Raw genomic sequence first — 19,617 nt, forward strand, 5'->3', positions numbered from 1 at the left:
CTGCGCGTTGCTGGTGCTGCTGCATGTCCAAGTTTATACAGCTGATAAAACTACTATCCTTACTCAGTATAGCTCTCTACTAATTTTTTTGCAATATTTATGAGCTGCGTTTCATCCTACATCGCGTCTCCACGACGCACACGAGGAGGCAACAATATATATTGCTGAGGAAGAGAAAGTTCTTTCTGAAGATATTGAAAAGGCAAATCACGCTAGCAATCTTCCACGAAATCAAATAAGCACACAGTGGCATGCAATACATTGGTAAATAATTTGTTTATTCACGGGATTGAACCTGAATAAACATATGGCAGTCTCCGGAATATTTTTAACACCCGAGCTTTCTTTTAGGGTGGACCAGAACCTATGTACTCGACTATAGTTTACATCTTGCAGCCACGGAAATGTGGCCACCGAGGTGTTGGATTGACCTCATGCTGAGCAGCTGAATGCTTATCACGGTGGGCAGGTGCTAAATTATTGTATGTGCTCTGAAGGTAACAATGAATAGGTTACTGCCGAATTAATATGTATAATTTGTTCTTCAAGGTATGTCCCCACATCTGTGAGGCTGTGCTACAGAACATTTCTTTACGGGGATCAAAATTAACTATCCTTGTTCGCACCGCCGGAGTGTCAAGTACTAGGCCACTTTCAAGAACGCCTCACAGTGGGCGTTTCATGTAAGATTTTAACGCAGAAGTAAAAGTCTTGTTTCTGAGTGAGCAAATGCTGCGGATGAGGAGCAGGATGACGCAAAGGATCTTGCTAGCTAAGGGCGGATCTTGTTTGCATAGGCGTGCCGGCAATTGCTCCGTGTGAGCGTCTCCTTTCATAGTAAGGGGATAGACATGCGTGAGACAAGACCGCATAGAATGTGTGTCTGTGTATTCATGAAAATGGGACAGCTCCTTCCCTTTCAAAGCAAAGTTAAAAACGAAGTTTTCTTTGCGTCTTCGACTTTTCCGCTGCTGCTGCTGCTGCTGCTGCTACTATCGCTGTCTTACACGCCGCGTTCTTTTAGGGGGGGGGGGGGGGGTCAGAGGGAGCATATACAGGGCAGGAGCGTGGCAGAGAGGAAAGGTGACGCGAGAAAATCGGTTGGACCTTTCCATCGACGGTCGTCACAATACCCTCTGGAGTTCCCGGGGCGTCGCTGCAATACCCTCCTCACGGCTCTAATACATGACCCCCACGGAAAATGCGGCAGAGAGTAAATAAACCCGACGATGACACGAAACGAGTTCGCACCTCCCATACACGAAGGGAAAGCGGGAGAGGGAAAATGAGACGGAAGAAGGCAAGGAAGCGCTACTACTAGACATGACAGCCGTTGCGTACAAACTGGATAAATTTAGGTTCATGATGCGGTACGGCAGGTTTCTGTAACTTCTGAAAAATAAGCACCGTGCATATTTGTCAAGCGGACAACGGACGCAGGGCGTGCTAACGCAAAGCCGCATTAATGCACCGTAGCGTCTAGGCGACTCTACAGATACCGGCCGCACGTCAAATGAACACTTCCGTGCCCTCCGTGGTAGCCTTGCGGCCATGGCATTGCGCGAGGTCGCGGTTTCGATACTGACCGCGACAGCTGGATTTCGATGGGGCCGAAATACAAAAACCCTGGCGTACTTGGATTTATGTGCTCCCTAAAGAACCCCAATGGTTCGAAATTATTCCGGAGTCCGCCACTGTTCTGTGCCTCATAATCCGATTGTGGTTTTGTCGACGTACAGTCTCGTTATTCAAAGAAAGGTTATCACCTCTGCTACGATGTGACGTGTCATGTGAGGCAATGACAATAGTAACCTTCTCGCAGTTTATGAGCAGCGGCGCACAACAGCGCTTTGAAGCAAACAGGTCTCACTGTGTCTACTGTGTACTACATCATAGACAATAATATGGTGGAGTTAAAAAGCAAAAAGTCAACCAAAGTAACCCAACCCGTGCCATACATCACTGACAAACAGCAGTGGTGCACGCAAGGTAACGCTTAACCGTAACTCACCACTTTCGTATTGCAATAAATGCTGAATAAATTGAACATTCGCCGTCAACACCACCGCTGATTGTCGTCCATCAAAGTAATTAGCACAGAAAGCTTCGCTTAGATCGGTTCCCGCAGTGCGTGGGAACCGCATTTCTTTGTATTGCGATAGCAGTTATATGGACACTCCGGTGGTTTTGTGCCGTCGGCGTCGCCGTCCCCGTGAGGCTCCGTATAAAGTCCGAGAGCGATAATAGTCGCCGCGCGCCGTATGCTGTATGTGCGAGTGAAAGCCTGCGAGGCTTACCCGGCGAACGCGGCTCAATCCAACACCACCTAGATAGCCCTAGACCTGTTCACTACGATCAATGACATCATGCTGCCTGACCCGACTGCCATAGAATCTAATGGGGATGCTACCGAGTAAGCAACGGTGATTTCGACGTCACCGCTGTCGTCACGCCAGGCTTGGCAATGTAAACTTAGGGCCAGATAGCATGACGTCTGGATCGGAGTGAACAGGTCTTGCGCTATCTAGGTGGTGTTGCTCAATCTCGGCCACGCAAGAGAGGGAAGCTCACAGGAAACGCACTGTCTTTAGTCCTGAGAAAGGATTAAAGCTGGTCTTTTGGTGTCCATTTCAGAAAGCGGAATTTGCCATTGGTCCGCTCTAGTTCAGTGAGTTGCCGCGATGTGACGCTACCCAGAGGGTACGACTAAAGTCCTTATATAAGAAAAGTACCGCCATCTACGCTTTCCTCCGCCGCCTCCTCTCCTAAAGCGCTTGCTTTTTTCTTTACTTTTGCTTGCGAAAGCCAAGTCGACGGTGGCGCACCTAGAAAGTCCACGCTGAAGCTTTCAGGCCGGGCGCGCGCCGCCGCCGCCGCCGGCGACTGCGGCTGCGCAGAGGACTTTCAACATGGCTCTGAGGCGGAAAAAAAGAAAATATAAAGAAGTGAAAAGCGCGCGCTATCATCGTCCAATCGGAGATACAGGAGAGAGAGAAGCGGCGTTTATCAAAGGATGGCGGTACTTTTCTTATATAGGGACTTTAGGTGCGACTAGGTGCGACTGCTCGCGTCACGCGTGCGTCTGAGCGCGCGCCGCTGCCGTTCCGGAGGAGATGCGGTAGACGCTTCACGCGTCTCTCAGGATTACTGCCTCCGACTTCCGTCATGAGGCGCCACCCAGAGGGTACTCTTAAAACCCCTTTATCTTACCAAAGTAGCGCCATTCTTAGATCTTGCCGCCACCGCGCTCACCCCGGCGTTTCCTCCCAACCGCCTCCTGTCGCCTCAGCCTCCTCCGCTCCTCCGTCGACCAATCCGGGTCACGTGGAAGCACGCGTCGCGCTTTTGTATATTTTTGTTTCTTTCCGGCGCGCTCCGACCGCCATTCTCGGACCTGTGCGACGAAAGTGCTGGGGGGTGGTGTTGTTCTCCGGTAGCAACTGCGCATTTTGCAACCACGCGCATGGGGAACCGCCGCGCGCGCCTAACCTTGAAATCAATCGCCAGGTGGCTCATACACTCTAAGAACAGTTGCACCCTTTTCGGTGCATTTTTGCCACACAACAATAATCGTCATCTGTCTTGCTTGCGTTTCCTATCTTGAAAACTCTGCACTTGCTACTTTCCTGTCGAGAACACTGTGCCACGCTGATAACGCTCTTGTCGTTCGTGATCGAGAAGTACCGGGCGCACAGCGTTAAAGAAAGGAAAGCCACGCAAGTCAGATGATGATTATTGTTCTGTGGCAAAAATACGCCCCAAAGGGTGCAACTGTTTTTAGAGTGTACTTTTATGCGTGCGGTGTTCTCGTCCCCCAATTTGCGTTGAAGCGATACACAGCACGAAGGTCACTTCGCTACCTTCTGCTGCCGCGTTTCTTGACACCAGCGTTTTTACAGCGAGTGTCCGCGGTCATCCAGTGTGATGTGTTCATGTTTGCCTGTGCGCGCTGACATCATGCTTGCTAATTTAGTTAGCAAGCGAATATTTCCAAGTTATACGGCCGCGAAAACTACTATCCTTGCTTCGTATAGCTGTCTACTAATTTGCTATCGCAATCGATGCTCCGCCTGTCGGACGAAACTGCGGCTCTTTTTTTTTAATTTTAACATTAGCACGCTTTTTTGGTAGTGTTTACATTGATGGTTATGCCCTGGCTTACTAGGGGCGAGTACATAGGCTTTGAGATAGCATTTCATTACATGCAAAACATAGGCTTATTCAAGTATACGGGGAATTTCTCGGTTTAGTACTGCAACGGCAGTGTTACTTTAATAAAAGAATGGACAATAGATGATATATATGCCATGCCTTCCCCATCTTCGCAATAAAAAGCAAACATTAAGAGCCACATGCGCTGTTAGTTTTCCTTTTTTTTTTGGCTCCGGACTCCTTTATTGTTAATCTCCTTTTACAACTGTGTTTGCACACCGAAGCTTTCCCGCTTGCTTGCGAAGTACTGAAAAAGAGAAACCTTCTCGGCGTATAGGACCATGATGGAGTGGGTGTACCCGTTCCTTTCGTATTCCCCGCATTCGGCAGCTCGATGAGGTGCTTGTCGGATTACACTTTCTCCCTCGGGTGGCTCGGAACATTTTTCAGGCTGTCACACGAACACCGCATATAGACGGCTAGAAATGCGAGCAAGAAGAACGACCAGGGAGACCGAGCTGACGCAAAGCGTTAACCGTATACATTGCTGGCGCTCAGCATCGTTCATTCCTTTCTTGGTAAGCCTTTTATTCTAGAGCCTCTCGTATCAAGGTTGGTTGGTTTTATCAGTTTGATACCGTCCTCATTTGCTTCTTGTCTTTGCTATCTTGTTTATTGGCAGCCAATTTATTGAACGAACCTTAAATTAGACCATCAAGTATTATATCAGGTGATTTTTTCTTAATTTGTGTTTAAGTTAGTTCACTTGTGTTACTGAAACAATTTAAGCGTGGCTGGCAAAATATTGTCACGTAGTTGTGACGCTGAAGAAAACAGTTGAAAAACTGTGTATAACGAAATTGATTCTTTATTGCGCGAACCTGTGCCCACAAAAGAAAGCTACACTCAAAGCACATAATGCCCCTATACAGGGTGTTTCATTTTAGCTGCACCAAATCATTTAAAAAAGCCTGTGGCAGATAGCACAATTATAATCCTTGATCTAAACTTCGCGATGAGGCGGCCATAACTTCCACGAGAAATCAAAACGCCTAATTGAGTAATTAGCAAAGTTACGCTAATTAACTTTTTAATGAATGATTTTACGGCACATCTTTCAATCTACGAATTATAGCCGCTGAGTTCGCAAGGCGTATCCACTTGGAACGAATTCTCAGGACTGAACCAGTTTCGAGATAATAATTTTCAAAGTGGCCGACGAAATGCATGGGCGTTCCAGTTAACTTTGTGCTTCAATGCATAAAACAGCGTTTTCCTCAAAAAGTTAACTGGAACGTCCATACATTTCGTCGGACACGTTAAAAATTAATACCGCGAAACTGGTTCAGTCCTGAGAATTCGTTCCAAGTGGATACGCCTTGCGAACTCAGCGGCTATATTTCGTAGATTGAAAGATGTGCCGTAAAATCATTAATTAAAAAGTTAACTAGCGTAATTATGCTAATTATTCAATTAGGAGTTTTGATTTCTCGTGGAAGTAATGGCCGCCTCATCGAGTAGTTTAGATCAAGGATTATAATTGTGCTATCTGCCACAGGCAATTTTTAAAAAATTGGTGCAGCTAAAGTGAAACACCCTGTATATAAAAAGTAGCGCCAACCACTTCCCTCCTCCTCCGTTCCACTGTCGCGCTTGGCGCGGCCAGCGCGAGCGAAGCGCGATCATAGAATAACATACGGATTCTTGTATGTTACTCTATGGCGCGATATCGACAGGGGCGCCGCCTACGTCGGGCCTGCCGTGGCAGACGACAGATAACGCGCTACCAGAGGAAATCCGCGGAAAACTTCGATCGCGCCGTGCGGAGCAGGTTTTGAGGCGCGATTTTGCTTCGTCAGTCAGTAACTGGCCTTAATAATGCCGTTTTGGAAGTAGCAACGCGACGATGCGAGACGGCGCAAATACCAAAGGTGCAGCAAGCGTTTGCTCTCGCCGCATCCTAAACAAAAAAAAAGCATTTTGCCCTCGCCTTGTCGGTTGCGGCAAGGTGCAGCAGCATGCCATCACAACGAAGTTCTTGTCCCTAACAAGTTTGATCCGTTTGTGCGTACAGCACTTTCGTCGCACAGGCCCGAGAATGGCGGTCGGAGCCCGCTGGAAAGAAAAAAAATATACAAAAGCGCAACGCCTGCTTCTACGTGACACGGCTTGGCCCATGGGGGAGCGGAGGAGGCTGGGGCGACAGGAGGCGGCGAGGAGGAAACGCCGGGGCAAGCGCGGTGGCGGCAAGATCTAAGAATGGCGCTACTTTTTATATTTAGGGTATTTAAAAGCACACCGATAGCTGCGAACACAGTCGGCGATCGTCGAAAATTTGATCTGCGGCGAAACGCGTCGGCTTCTATATATGAGTCATCGAAGGTTCCAGATTAATCACTGGGGTCCGCGTGTCTTCCACAAGGTTCTAGACAATTTGCATCGCTCATACAATCAGATTACATGGGCGTCGGTGACCACAGACGATGCATAAAAGCATCGATAACGTTCGAGAAGCTTCCGTTGCAGGCGCGTCCCCCGCCGAGCGATAACGTTTAACATTTGTTAGCCGGTGGAAAGCGGCCACCGGTGAAAGGATAAGCATGTACTGTACACGTGTCAATATGCTGTTGATGCCTACTTACCCCCGAGAAGGTGTTTTATGCTTCGACACGCGGTTTAAAAAACTAAGTTAGAAAAGTTCCTTTTCCGAAATATTTCATGAACGCATAAAAAATATTTCGTCACATTTCAGTTAGCATCGAATATATTTAAACTTATCCTGTCAAATAACCTACGACATAGCTGAACTTTCTTTAAGGATTTCTATAATTTATCTGCAAAGCCTGCATAAGGTTTGAAAAAACGAAGCTTTTTTGTAGGATAGGAAACAGAGAGACAAATTACACCTCATTGATCATCATCATCATCAGCCTATTCATGTCTACTGCAGGACGAAGGTCTCGCCCTGTGATCTCCACTTACCCCTGTCTTGCGCTAGATAATTCCAACTAGCGCCGGCAAATTTCCTAACTTCATCACCCCCCTCCCCTAGTTTTCTGCCGTCCTCGACTGCACTTCACTTCTCGTGGTATCCATTCTGTGACTCTAACTGGTCCACCGGCTATCCATCCTACGCATTACATGACCTGCCCAGCTACATTTCTTTCGCTTAATGTCAACTAGAATATCGGCTATCTCCGTTTGTTCTCTGATCCACACCGCTCTCTTCCTGTCTCTTAACGTTAGGCCTATTATTTCCCGTTCCATCGCTCTTTGTGCGGTCCTCGAGCTTATTTGTTAACATCCAAGTTTCTGCCCGATATGTTAGCACCGGTAGAATGCAATGATTGTATACTTCTCTTTTCAATGACGGAAGAATTCTATACTAGCCTATAGAGTACCCAGAGCAGCCAAGCTACTTTCATTCGAAGTAGTGATGAAAACAGGATACAGAGGCTCCTTCTATAACTAGCGATGAAGTTATAAGGGCCTTGCAAGACATGACCCGGGTAAAAGCTGTTGGAGAAGATGGAATAACAGTCGATTTAATAAAAGATGGAGGAGATATCATGCTTGAAATGCTTGCGGCCTTGAATACGCAATGCCTCACGACTTCAAATATACCAGAAATCTGGAAGAACGCCAACATTATACTAATCCATAAGAAGGGAGACGTTAAAGAATTGAAGAATAATAGACCCATTAGCGTGCTTTTAGTATTGTATAAAGTATTCGCCAAGATAATTTCCAATAGAATCAGGACAACACTTGACTTCAGCCAACCAAGAGAACAGGCTGGCTTAAGGAAGGGATATTCTACGATGGATCATATCCATGTCATAAATCAGGTAATAGAGAAATCTGCGGAGTACAATCAACCTCTCTATATAGCTTTCATAGATTATGAAAAAGCATTTGATTCAGTAGAGATACCAGTAGTCAACGATGCATTGCGTAATCAAGGAGCACAGGAGGCATACGTGAATATCTTGGCAAATACCTACAAAGATTCCACAGCAACTTTGGTTCTCCACAACAAAAGTAGAAAGATACCTATCAAGAAAGGGGTAAATGGGTCAGACAAGGAGACACAATCTCTCCAATGCTATTCACTGCATGCTTAGATGAAGTATTCAAGCTCTTAGACTGAGAAGGCTTAGATGTGAGAATCAATGGCGAATCCCTCAGCAACCTCCGATTTGCAGATGACATTGTCCTATTCAGCAATAACGGGGACGAATTACAGCAAATGATTGAGGACCTTAAAAGAGAAAGTGTAAGAGTGGTATTGAAGAATAATACACAGAAGACAAAAATAATGTTCAATAGCCTCGCAAGGGAACAAGAATTCCGGACCGCCAGTCAGGCTCTAGTGTCTGTAAAGGAGTACGTTTATCTAGGTCAATTACTCACAGCGAACCTTGATCATGAGAAAAAAAATACAGGAGAAAAAAATTGGGCTGGAGTGCATACGGCCGGCATGGCCAAATCATGAATGCGAGCTTACCACCTCATTGATTATCCTGCGAAAATCCCAGACTGCGCGAAAAAGGAGAATAATCAAGAAAAGTTTAACATAAAATGACACAGGTACCTGAATTGCATCTAGAATATTTAAAAATGGCTTTTATGTGAAGAACACTGTGAAAAAAAAAAACACCGCATATCCACGGGGTGAATGATGACGAGTGGGCGAAGCTCCGGAGGGAATCATCGGTAAACCGTGAATCTTCCGTGTAATTCGCCCAGTCTCGCCGCTCTAAATCGAACGATTAACTTCCACCAATGACACGCGCCATATGTGACGTCATTCCTATTTTATAACAGCGCCCTTCATCATAATTGCACCATCTCCCGCTTAAGGGGACGCTAGCACAAACGCGTTAGAAACGTGCAGTACTCTCTAGTAAGGGGGAGAGGCCACAGCGTCTTACGCAGCCGTTTACACATGCCGGAACGTGCGCCGCATTTGCCGACGCCATCACATGACTGCTGAGAGAGTATAGCCCCCGTATTCATAAACTCTTCTCGACTTGAACTTGACTTGCCACCGCCTTCAACGCGTTTCGAACGCGCTGCCCAAGGCGGTGGCAAGTCAAGTTCAAGTCGAGGAGCGTTTATGAATACGGGGGTAAGGCGGAGAGGTCACAGCGTCTTACACCAGCTTCTTACACGGGCCGTAACGCGCTTGCACAAACGCGTTAGAAACGCGCAGTCTTTCGTTAAAGTTGGGTATTTATTGTCATCGTGGTGCGTGTGTCCATGTGCGCTTCGTGGCGTAGTGGCTAGCGCCGCGCGTTCGGAAGCGAGGGGTCCCTGGTTCGATTCCGCGCTACGGACACAACTTTCGGAATTTTTTTAGGGGCGAAGCTCCTTAGGGTGTGGGTCTGTCCCCCCTCTGTAGTATGTAGTAGTAGTAGAAGTCGTCGTAGTATTAGTCGTCGTCGTCGTAGTAGGTAGCCACGTCTACTTTTATGAGAAAAAAAATTCCGAAAGTTGTGTCCGTAGCGGAATCGAACCAGGGACCCCTCGCTTCCGAACGCGCGGCGCTAACCGCTACGCCACGAAGCGCACATGGACACACGCACCACGATGGCAATAAATACCCAACATTAACGAAAGACTGCGCATTTCTAACGCGTTTATGCTTGCGCGTTACGGCCCGTGTGAAGGCTGTTTCACATGGCGCGATTGGGGCGACAAAAATCGTTCTGCCGCGCACGTCGCAGAGCGATTTTCGCTGAGAGCTTTCACATGCGTCTGTGACAGCGCGATTTCCGTTGCAGCGACGCCGAAGGTCGCCCACTGCTCACGAAGCATCCAAGCCTGCATCGCTAAATAAAAACAACGTGGAAACTAGTCACATAATAAAATGTTCTTCTTATTATTTGAAAATAGAATGAGTACACTATTTTTTAATGTTTAAATGCGTTGAGCCTTTACGATCGCTTAGTCTGCAACCGCGGCGAGTGAAACGCTGCACAACACAGCAAGTATGAGCGTGCGGCTAGTGCGGCGTCGGTGGGGTGGTTTCGTTTATTACCCCGTTGTTTCGGTAATATATCGAAGCCACAACTCTTCTCCTGGAGGAGTATATGCTTCTGCAGAAGAAGCGACCATTGAGTGTGTAAGCACCTGGCACAATTTGTAGCGATAAAGAGGTTCACGACGGTGACGATCAAGTGAGTACTTGCCGTATGTTGAAGTCGGCGTCTGCTCCTGACCTGGATAGCGTGCAGCTTCTCATTTTAAACGAATTGTGTGAGCTAGAGAAAACAAAAATTGTTCATGAAGCTCCTGAGCCACAGGCGCTGGTGGATACGCTCTATTAAAACATCATTGAAACTGGTGCGCGACATTGCTCCGCTGAGCTTCCAACACGCGGTAAAACAGGAAAGCGCCTATTTCGACGGCGCTTGCTGTTACGTCACGTTGCTCCGCCCACATCGTGCCGATCGCTGCGACGCAGCGACGGAAATTCCAACATGTTGGAATCCCGTCGCGGAGAGCCCGCGACGTCGCGGCGGTCGCTGAGCGACGGAATTCGCTGTGTCGCTGTGTGAAAATCGCGCCATGTGAAACGGCCTTAAGAAGCTGGTGTAAGACGCTGTTGCCTCTCCGCCTTACCCCCGTATTCATAAACGCTGATGGCGTCGGCAAACGCGGTGCACGTTCCGGCATGTGTAAACGGCTGCGTAAGACGCTGTGGCCTCTCCCCCTTACTAGAGAGTAGGGTGGTGGTGGTGGTGGTGAAAACATTTATTTTAGGAAAGTACAAGAGTTGACCCCCGAAGGGGGGACACCTAAGTGGACTCCCTAGTCCGGGATTCCATAGGAGATGGCCGCCGCTCGGGCACGCGCTACCAGGGCGCGCTGGGCGCACAAGGTAGAGCAGCTGAGCAGGGTCTCCTCCCAGGCCTCTCGTGTGGGAACGGGAAAAAAAGGGGGGGGGGAGAGGAAAAGACTGCACGTTTCTAACGTGTTTGTGCTAGCGTCCCCTTAAGCAGGAGATGGTGCAATTATAATGAAGGGCGCTGTTATAAAATAGGAATGACGTCACATATGGCGCGTGTCATTGGTGGAAGTCAATCGTTCGATTTAGTGCGGTGAGACTGGGCGAATTACACGGAAGATTCACGGTTTACCGATGATTCCCTCCGGAGCTTCGCCCACTCATCATCATTCACCCCATGGATATGCGGTGTTTTTTTTTTCTCATAAAAGTAGACGTGGCTACCTACTACGACGACTACTACTACATACTACAGAGGAGGGACAGACCCACACCCTAAGGAGCTTCGCCCCTAAAACATGGTCACTGTCTAGTGAACGTCAAGAACTAGACGAATACGCTGGAATAATCTCAAGAGAAATTCAACGGACGGAGTCGCAAGCGCAAGAACCTCTCAAGCACATAGCTTTGAAACAGCTCGAGCATAGAAACAATACAATAATGAATTAAAAAGAGTGGTATAGTTTTCTCACCATTAGAAAAATATAGAAATTAGGCTCTCCGATAACTCAGTAATAACCCTCATTACGAAACGTAAAATTCTGACCGAACTTCAGAATACAGCAAGTTGATATGCAGGTACCACTCAATGATGGACATTTAAAGCTGAGAATTATTCAGCCATTTCGACTACAGCGGCATGATACCCAATAATGAACAGGCCGACTGTTTAGCAGTTTTATAAAATCTCCAAGTTTTTGTAGAATTGTTTGCCGCACAAATCGCACGCGGGCATAATGTGACCAACTTCAATACACCTACTGAGTGAGTTTCAAAATTCATATATCCCCACCTGCCAAATATACCCTCCACCCTTCCATCCATTATTGAGGATGCGCCTGAGTTCCTTCGAAACAAAGATTGCACAACTCCAGCGCAAACGCTTCTTTGATTACGGAATTCATGTAACTTTGTATAGCTCTGCCCTGTACACAAATCTAACAGTTACTGAAGGAACCGAAGTTGTCTCATTATTGCTTAGGGATATCGTGCAAGCCCACTGGGCGGAAGTTTACGTTACATTACTGAACTTGGTCCTTACTCTCAAGTATATTGAATTCGATTCGGCCAACCACTTGCAGACTTTCGGCGGTAGCATGAAAACGTGTTTGGCGCCGACAACTACCAATATATTATTGGGGCACTTCGTATCAGAGCTGTACGTCATTTACTTTAACCCTTTACGGTCATGCGCAATTACCCAATTTGTGTGCGTTCCAGTCAAGAGCCTTTTCGCGAATTTAGGCGCCTCTGAGAAAACCTACTGAGGTAAACGAACGCGTGTCATTCGATTTCAGAAAATTTACTTATTCTTAAGGCTCCCGGCAGTAGTTAAGCACTGTGTACGAGCACTCGACTCACTCTCCTGGGTGCATGGAGGCCATGAGTTGCACTCCAGGTCTGAAGGGTCCTCGTAGTCACTGCATTCTAACGGGCTCTCATTCGAGGACGTTTTCTGACCATCTAAAGACAAAAGATATTCATCCATGGCACTAAATCTTCGTCTGATTCACTGAGCTTGCGTGAATTTCATCTTTGAAACGCACGCGCAAGAAATGCTGCCATCCCATCGGTGTTAAGCGCCACATATAACGAAAAAAGCCCTTCAAGCACGAAGGAAGCGGGGGAAAAGTTCACGCAGAAACTCCTCTGAGAGTTGTCTAAGTATGCGTAACCATTGTGCCGTTTGCTCATCTCCACGGAGCCCGGTGTCATTATAAATGTTATGAAACTTGATCCGGTAAGTACAAACGTCGGCGCTGCAGTGACACGAACATGAAAAAAGGTGAATTGATGACGCAAGCAAAGTACTTCAGGTGGTGGCGCTAGGTTCGCTGATGACGTTCTAAACATTATTAGTCCCGAGAACGACCGAACGAGGTGCTGCGAGCGCCTCTCGAATGACGTCATGGCAAAGATTCGCACCTGCAGCACTCTTAACGCGGTAACGTTTAAGTTAACCTATAATTGCAAGTAACCTATAACGTAAAGAAAACACGGAGAATACGGGAGATGGAAATTCAAGACGATGAGCAACACGAGAACAAGGTAAAAGCGGGAGCCATAACATAAAGGTTACTCGGCGACTAAAACAACTTGATCTTTGTGTTCTCGTGAATTTCTGTCACGGCTAGAGGTTACATGTGTTGAAGCGTATATTTTAAAGGTTACTGCAACGCCAAATGTCTTGTAACCTTTAGATTGTAACCTGTAAAATTGTTGGAATTCGCGGCTCAGGGGACCTAGTGTATGGAGTGGAAGTTTTCGTATTATTGTGTGGTATTGCGATCCTGATGTGGTGTTTTTAGCCGGTACTAACCTGTACGACATGTTGTGCGCCCGGGGGAATGAGGCAGGTTGGACTAAATTAATATTTTATTGGTACCAGCGGGCATCTTTGGTTTCGCAATGCCAAAAAAAGTTTTAATCTTGCACGAGCATATGCTCAAGTCAGACAGCAGCAATTCCTTCATCACTGATCTCTACTGCATACATGCCATTATAATCTAAAGGGAAGCCACAGAAGCAGTGAAAATAGATCGGAGAATATTGTCACAAACGATGTTGTGGCATCAATTATCACTACGGTTCAATGTGGTGGAAAGCCCCCCGCTACTGCTGCAGGAATTTTGGGCTGTGGTATAAAACATAAACTTGTATACCTGCAGAAAAACTAAAAGCGGATGCATTATGGTGAATGAATATATATTTGTACACAATATTTTTTTGTTTTTTTTTATACCCTTGTGTACCAATGCTCCCTTTAGTCGCGTTTGTTTTATATTATCCTGAAACGGGACACCCACTAACAGCGGGTGCAAACTGACGGTCGTATGCGGGCGCACGCTAGACTACTGTAAAAGCTCGATGGCAGACAGAATCAAAGCGTCGAGCAGGCCGAATAACTAATCTGCAGGGAGAGAAAGATGCTTTGTAATAAGACTTACTCTACACTGCAACGGAATGTTTTGCCACCGCGCTTATTTTTCTTGTTTTTATTTTTTTGTATTTTTGACGTATTAGAGGGAGTGGTTCCTCAATTGCAGCAAATGTCGGGTTCATTAGAAAACGCCAAACATGCACCAATTTTGCCTGCTCACTAACTCGCGAGAAAGACGCCGTTACATTCACGTGCCAGCGGGCGACCGCCGCTCCAGTGAGGTCTCGTAGAGAGATGAACGTGCGCTCGCTGTATGAGGCCACACTGGCGGCCGGCCAAATGAGCAGAGAGAAAACATTCAAATACAAACGAACAGCAACATCCTGAAACAATAGAATATTAGCATATTGATATATGTGGTCCTGTGAGACTTTGACGGAACTGTAGTTTATTATATTTAGTTGCGCTAGATGCGGGGGTAATCAAACGCGCTTCAGCTTCAGCCAAACACGAGCGCCGTCATATTGTCACGAAGATAATTAATCGGGGCTCGCCGAAAGAGAACAGCCTTGTTTAATGATGACCGACACTTAAGAGAACGCGCGCACACCTGCGCCCTTAGTCGTCTTCTCTCTGGCGATCTTGTGCCTGTAGTGGGCAACTGACTTCTGACGATCGGTGCTTGTAGTGGGCAGCTTACTTCGCGTCATTACTCCCCACGTGAAAAGCGACCGTCCCGGTCACCGGTTGGAGAGGGTAAATGGTGATAGAGGGCGTGGGAGAGCGTGGATCACAGGGGCACTTCTTCGCGGCGTAGTACGGCTTCATCCGTACTACGTGGACAATCTCGGCTCGTGCCCGCCGTCGGCTACAGCTCATATTAGTACTGTGAGGGACGACCTCGTAGTTCACGTCGCTGAGTCGCCTGACGAGCTTGTACGGGCCAAAGTATCTGAGTAGCAATTTTTCCGACAGCCCCTGGTGACGGACGGGTGTCCACACCCAAACGTAGTCGCCGGGTTCGTACTGAATGTTCCTTCGGCCACTGTTGTAACGGCGGTCGTCGGTACTCTGCTGGTTGCGGATGCGGTTGCGAGCAAGCTGTCGAGCTTCTTCGGCTTTCTGAACGATGTCGTCAGCATTGTCACTTCTTGTTGTTGCGTTGTCTACCGGGAGCATGGCGTCTAAAGGTGTTGTAACGCAGCGCGCATAAACCAGTTCAAATGGTGTGAATCGGGTGGTTTCCTGCACAGCCGTATTGTATGCGAATCTCACGTATGGTAGAATTTGGTCCCAGGACTTGTGCTCTACGTCAACGTACATCGAGATCATATCGGCCATAGTTCTGTTGAGGTGCGCGGTTAGTCCATTAGTTTGTGGGTGATAGGCCGTAGTCTTCCGATGATTGGTGTGGGTCAGCGTGACGATCTCCTGCATTAAGTCAGCAGTAAACGCAGTTCCTCGATCGGTTATTAAGACGGAAGGGGCCCCGTGACGTAGCACGATTTCATGGACAATAAACATCGCGACTTCTGTAGTGGTTCCGCGGGGCACAGCTTTGGTTTCTGCGTACCGCGTTAGGTAGTCCGTTGCGACGACTATCCATTTGTTTCCTGCGGATGACGTAGGGAACGGACCGAGGAGATCCATGCCCACCTGTTGAAACGGTGCTGTAGGAGGGTCTAGGGGTTGCAGAAGACCAGCAGGTTTCAAAGGTGCAACTTTGCGCCATTGGCAATCACGGCAGCTTCTCACGTAGCCCTGAATGGACGAGAACAGTTGTGGCAGTAATACTTCTGGCGTATGCGGGCTAACGTCCTGGCGAATCCTAAGTGTCCGGCACACGGGTCATCATGACACGCCTGCAGTACTTCTTCGCGCAGTGAAACTGGGACGACAATAAGGAACGTTTCTTGGCTGTTTTCCAAGTTTTTTTTTTTTTTTTTTTTTTTTTTTTTGTAGAGCACGTCGTTCCGGAGGCAGTAAGAAGTCCGACCTCGTGACATCGGTTGTGGAAAAACAACGTTGGCTCCCTGAAGATATCTGATGAGGGGAAGCAATGTACTGTCTGCACGTTGGAGGTCAGCCATCTCGACAGTGTCTACTACACGAAGAAACGGGAAATCTTGTTCTAAGTCACTGGGCTTGCAAGGTATCGGCGCAAGTGAGAGGCAGTCAGCGTAGCCGTGCTTCTGTCCGGATCGATATACCACTGTGATGTCGTGCTCCTGAAGGTGGAAGCTCCAACGAGCGAGGCGGCCTGAAGGGTCCCTAAGACTCGCAAGCCAACACCGTGAGTGGTGGTCACTTACTACGCGAAAAGGGCGGCCATAAAGGTAGGGTCGGAACTTGCCGATGACCCAAACGACAGCTAGACATTCCTTTTCAGTCGTGGTATAGTTGACCTCCGCCTTTGTGAGACTGCGGCTCGCGTAGGCTAGTACTCGTTCGGCGCCGTCTTGCCACTGAACGAGTATAGCACCGAGCCCCACGTTGCTGGCGTCTGTGTGGATTTCTGTGTCAGCCTTGTCGTCGAAATGCGCGAGTGCGGGGGCTATTTGCCGTCGCTTCCGCAATTCTGTAAAGGCTTCCTGTTGTTCTTCCGTCCACTCGAAGGGTACATCCTGGCGTGTTAGTCTAGTTAATGGTTCGGCGATCCTTGAAAATCCTTCGACAAAACGAGGGTAGTAAGCGCAGAGACCTAGGAATCGCTGAACTGCCTTCTTGTCTTTTGGACGCGGGAATTCAGCGATGGCAGCTAGCTTCTAGGGGTCTGGCCGAACACCGCTCGGGCTGACTACGTGTCCGAGAAACTTTAGCTCCTGAAAGCCAAAATGACATTTCTCAGGCTTGATAGTCAGATTTGCTTTGCTGATTGCAAGGAGTACATTCCAGAGTCGTTCTAGATGTTCATCAAACGTTCTTAAAAACACCACAACGTCGTCTAAGTAGACTAAGCACGTCTGCCATTTCAGTCCGCAGATAACAGTGTCCATCATCCGCTGAAATGTGGCAGGTGCGGAACACAAGCCGAATGGGAGGACTTTAAAGTCATATAATCCATCAGGAGTCACAAATGCCGTTTTTTGCGCGGTCACGCTCATCTACTTCGATCTGCCAGTATCCAGACTTAAGATCCAACGAGATGAAAAATTGGGCGTGGCGCAGACAATCCAGAGCGTCATCGATCCGTGGCAGGGGATAAACGTCGCGTTTGGTGACACTGTTTAGCCGTCTGTAGTCTACGCAGAAGCGTAGTGTATTGTCCTTCTTTTATTGCGATAGCAATTATATGGACACTCCGAAGCAGATTTCTGCCGTCGGTGTCGCCGTCGTCATCGCCGTCGCCGTCGCCGCCGCCGTGAGATTCCGTATGACGTCAATGGCGATGAAATCGTCGCGGCGCTCTGGACGCTGTATGTGCGAGTGAAAGGGCGCGAGGGACGCGCGCTTTCACGAGGAGCGAACGCACGTCGGAGAGCAAACGCGCATTTTGCGCCGTGCTTCTTGAAGGGCTGCAGAATTAAGCGTCTGTTTCCTCCTTTCCATATACAGAGAGCAAACGCAACTATTTCCGTCGCGCGAAAGGCTGTGGGGGGACGGGAGGGAGGGAGGGAGGGGAGGCGACGTTTAGCTGCGGCACCAAATACGTATTTGTATAAAAACGCCGCGCACGTTTGGTGCGAACGCGGGCAAAACGCCGACGGCGTCGACAACAGTTCTGCGTGTTGCTGGTGCTGCTGCATGTCCAAGTTTATACAGCTGATAAAACTACTATCCTTACTCCGTATAGCTATCTACTAATTTGCTATCGCAATTGGTGCTTCGCCTTTCGGGTGAAACTGTGACAAATTTTTTAACTAAAACGACGGGTCACGCCCAAGGACTTATGGACGGCTGAATCACGTCATCATTTAACATGTCTTGAACCTGGCGCCTTATCACCTCCCTTTCCGTAGGAGCAACGCGGTAAGGATGCTGATGAACGGGCCGTGCTGACTCATCCGTAGGAATGCGATGCTTCGTAACGGAGGTGCGCCGTACTTTACACTCGGTAGAGAAGCAGCCATATAAGTCATTGACAAGGTCCAGTAGCTGCTGTTTCTGTCGTTCTGATAAGCCGGAGTTAATCTGAATGCGATCGCTCAGGTTGACTTCCTTCGATGAATTAGGGGAAGAAGTTTCTAGCGAGGCGACATCAGTGAAAGCAGCAATTTGACGGAGGAAGGCGACAGCTGTGCCTTGCGGTAAGTGCTGATATTCGTTGCTGAAGTTTGTCACCAGGACTAATGAGCGTCTGTGCTGAAGCTGAACGAGGCCCCGTGCAATGCAGATGTTCCGCTCAAGCATTAACGGAATGTTTGCCTCGGCGATGCCCTCAGAGCCGTCGAATGCGTCGCACGTTACCAAGGTCAGCAGACTGCTTCTTGGCGGTACCGTTATGCTGTCTTCGACGATGCGCAAGGCGTTTTCGGTGTGATTCTCGTCGCCAGCGTCACTTGCTATGGTTTTGCTGTAGAGAACGTCACGCTTAATTTTCCAAGGTAATTATGGCTCCTTTCGCCTGTAGAAAGTCCATGCCGAGTATCAAGTCCGTCGAGCAGCTGGGCAGAATAATGAAGTCCCCGACGTTACGTAAATCCATGAATATTTACCCGAGCGGTGCATCTGCCCACGGGAATTAGTAGATGGCCTCCAGCAGTACGGACCTGCGACTCAGCCTACTCTGTAAAAACTTTCTTTAGCTTTGACGCAAGCTCTCGGCTCATGATCGAGCTGTCCGCACCAGTGTCAATTAATGCCGTGACTTCTTCGTCGTCTATGGTGACCAGTATATCCGAAGTGACCACTTGCCTTTGGGCACCTGAGTGTGACTGAACGTCGGTGCGTTGTCGTCGTTGTCGTCTTGATGGAGGATATTCGACGCGCTCGGCGTCAGCGGCCTCACCTCCGGAAGGTCGCTGGACTCGGTTTTCTGGGTTTGCACAGGCTGGGTGAACGACGTCTACGAGCGTCTCAATGAAAAATGTCACAGTTTCGCCCTAAGGGCGAAGCAATGAATGCGATAGCAACACAGCAATGTCATACGAAGTAAGGTGAGTGGCTTTGGTAGCAATATGAATTGTCGTAAACATGAGCTGATTAAGTAAGCAGGTGTGCTGCGCCGTAAGTAGACCGACATGAAGAGAGATTCGATGACCACGAGAAGGCGCGTGTGAAACGGTGGTGTTGATGAGAAGCGCTTCCCGTGGGCAGCGCGTGCGAAGGGACACACCTGTAGCGCTGCACTGCCGATCCGGGCAGCATTGCATGTGTAGCGTGCATTGGAAAATGTGGCCCGACTATTACTAACTGAATGAACAAGCGTGGTGTGAGCGCGCACAAACAAACATGAATAGATCACACTGAATGACTGCAGACAACGACTGTCAAAACGCTGGCAGCAAGCACATACGCCGCAGCGGGCGAAGGTACGTGTGGTCTATCGCTTCAACGGAAACTGAGCGGCGAATGCACAGCGCATAGAAAAGGTCAGAGCCGTGTGGAGATAAGAGACGGTGCGGACGATCGA

This window comes from Dermacentor silvarum, chromosome 6, assembly GCF_013339745.2.
Source record: "Dermacentor silvarum isolate Dsil-2018 chromosome 6, BIME_Dsil_1.4, whole genome shotgun sequence".
Taxonomy (NCBI): domain Eukaryota; kingdom Metazoa; phylum Arthropoda; class Arachnida; order Ixodida; family Ixodidae; genus Dermacentor; species Dermacentor silvarum.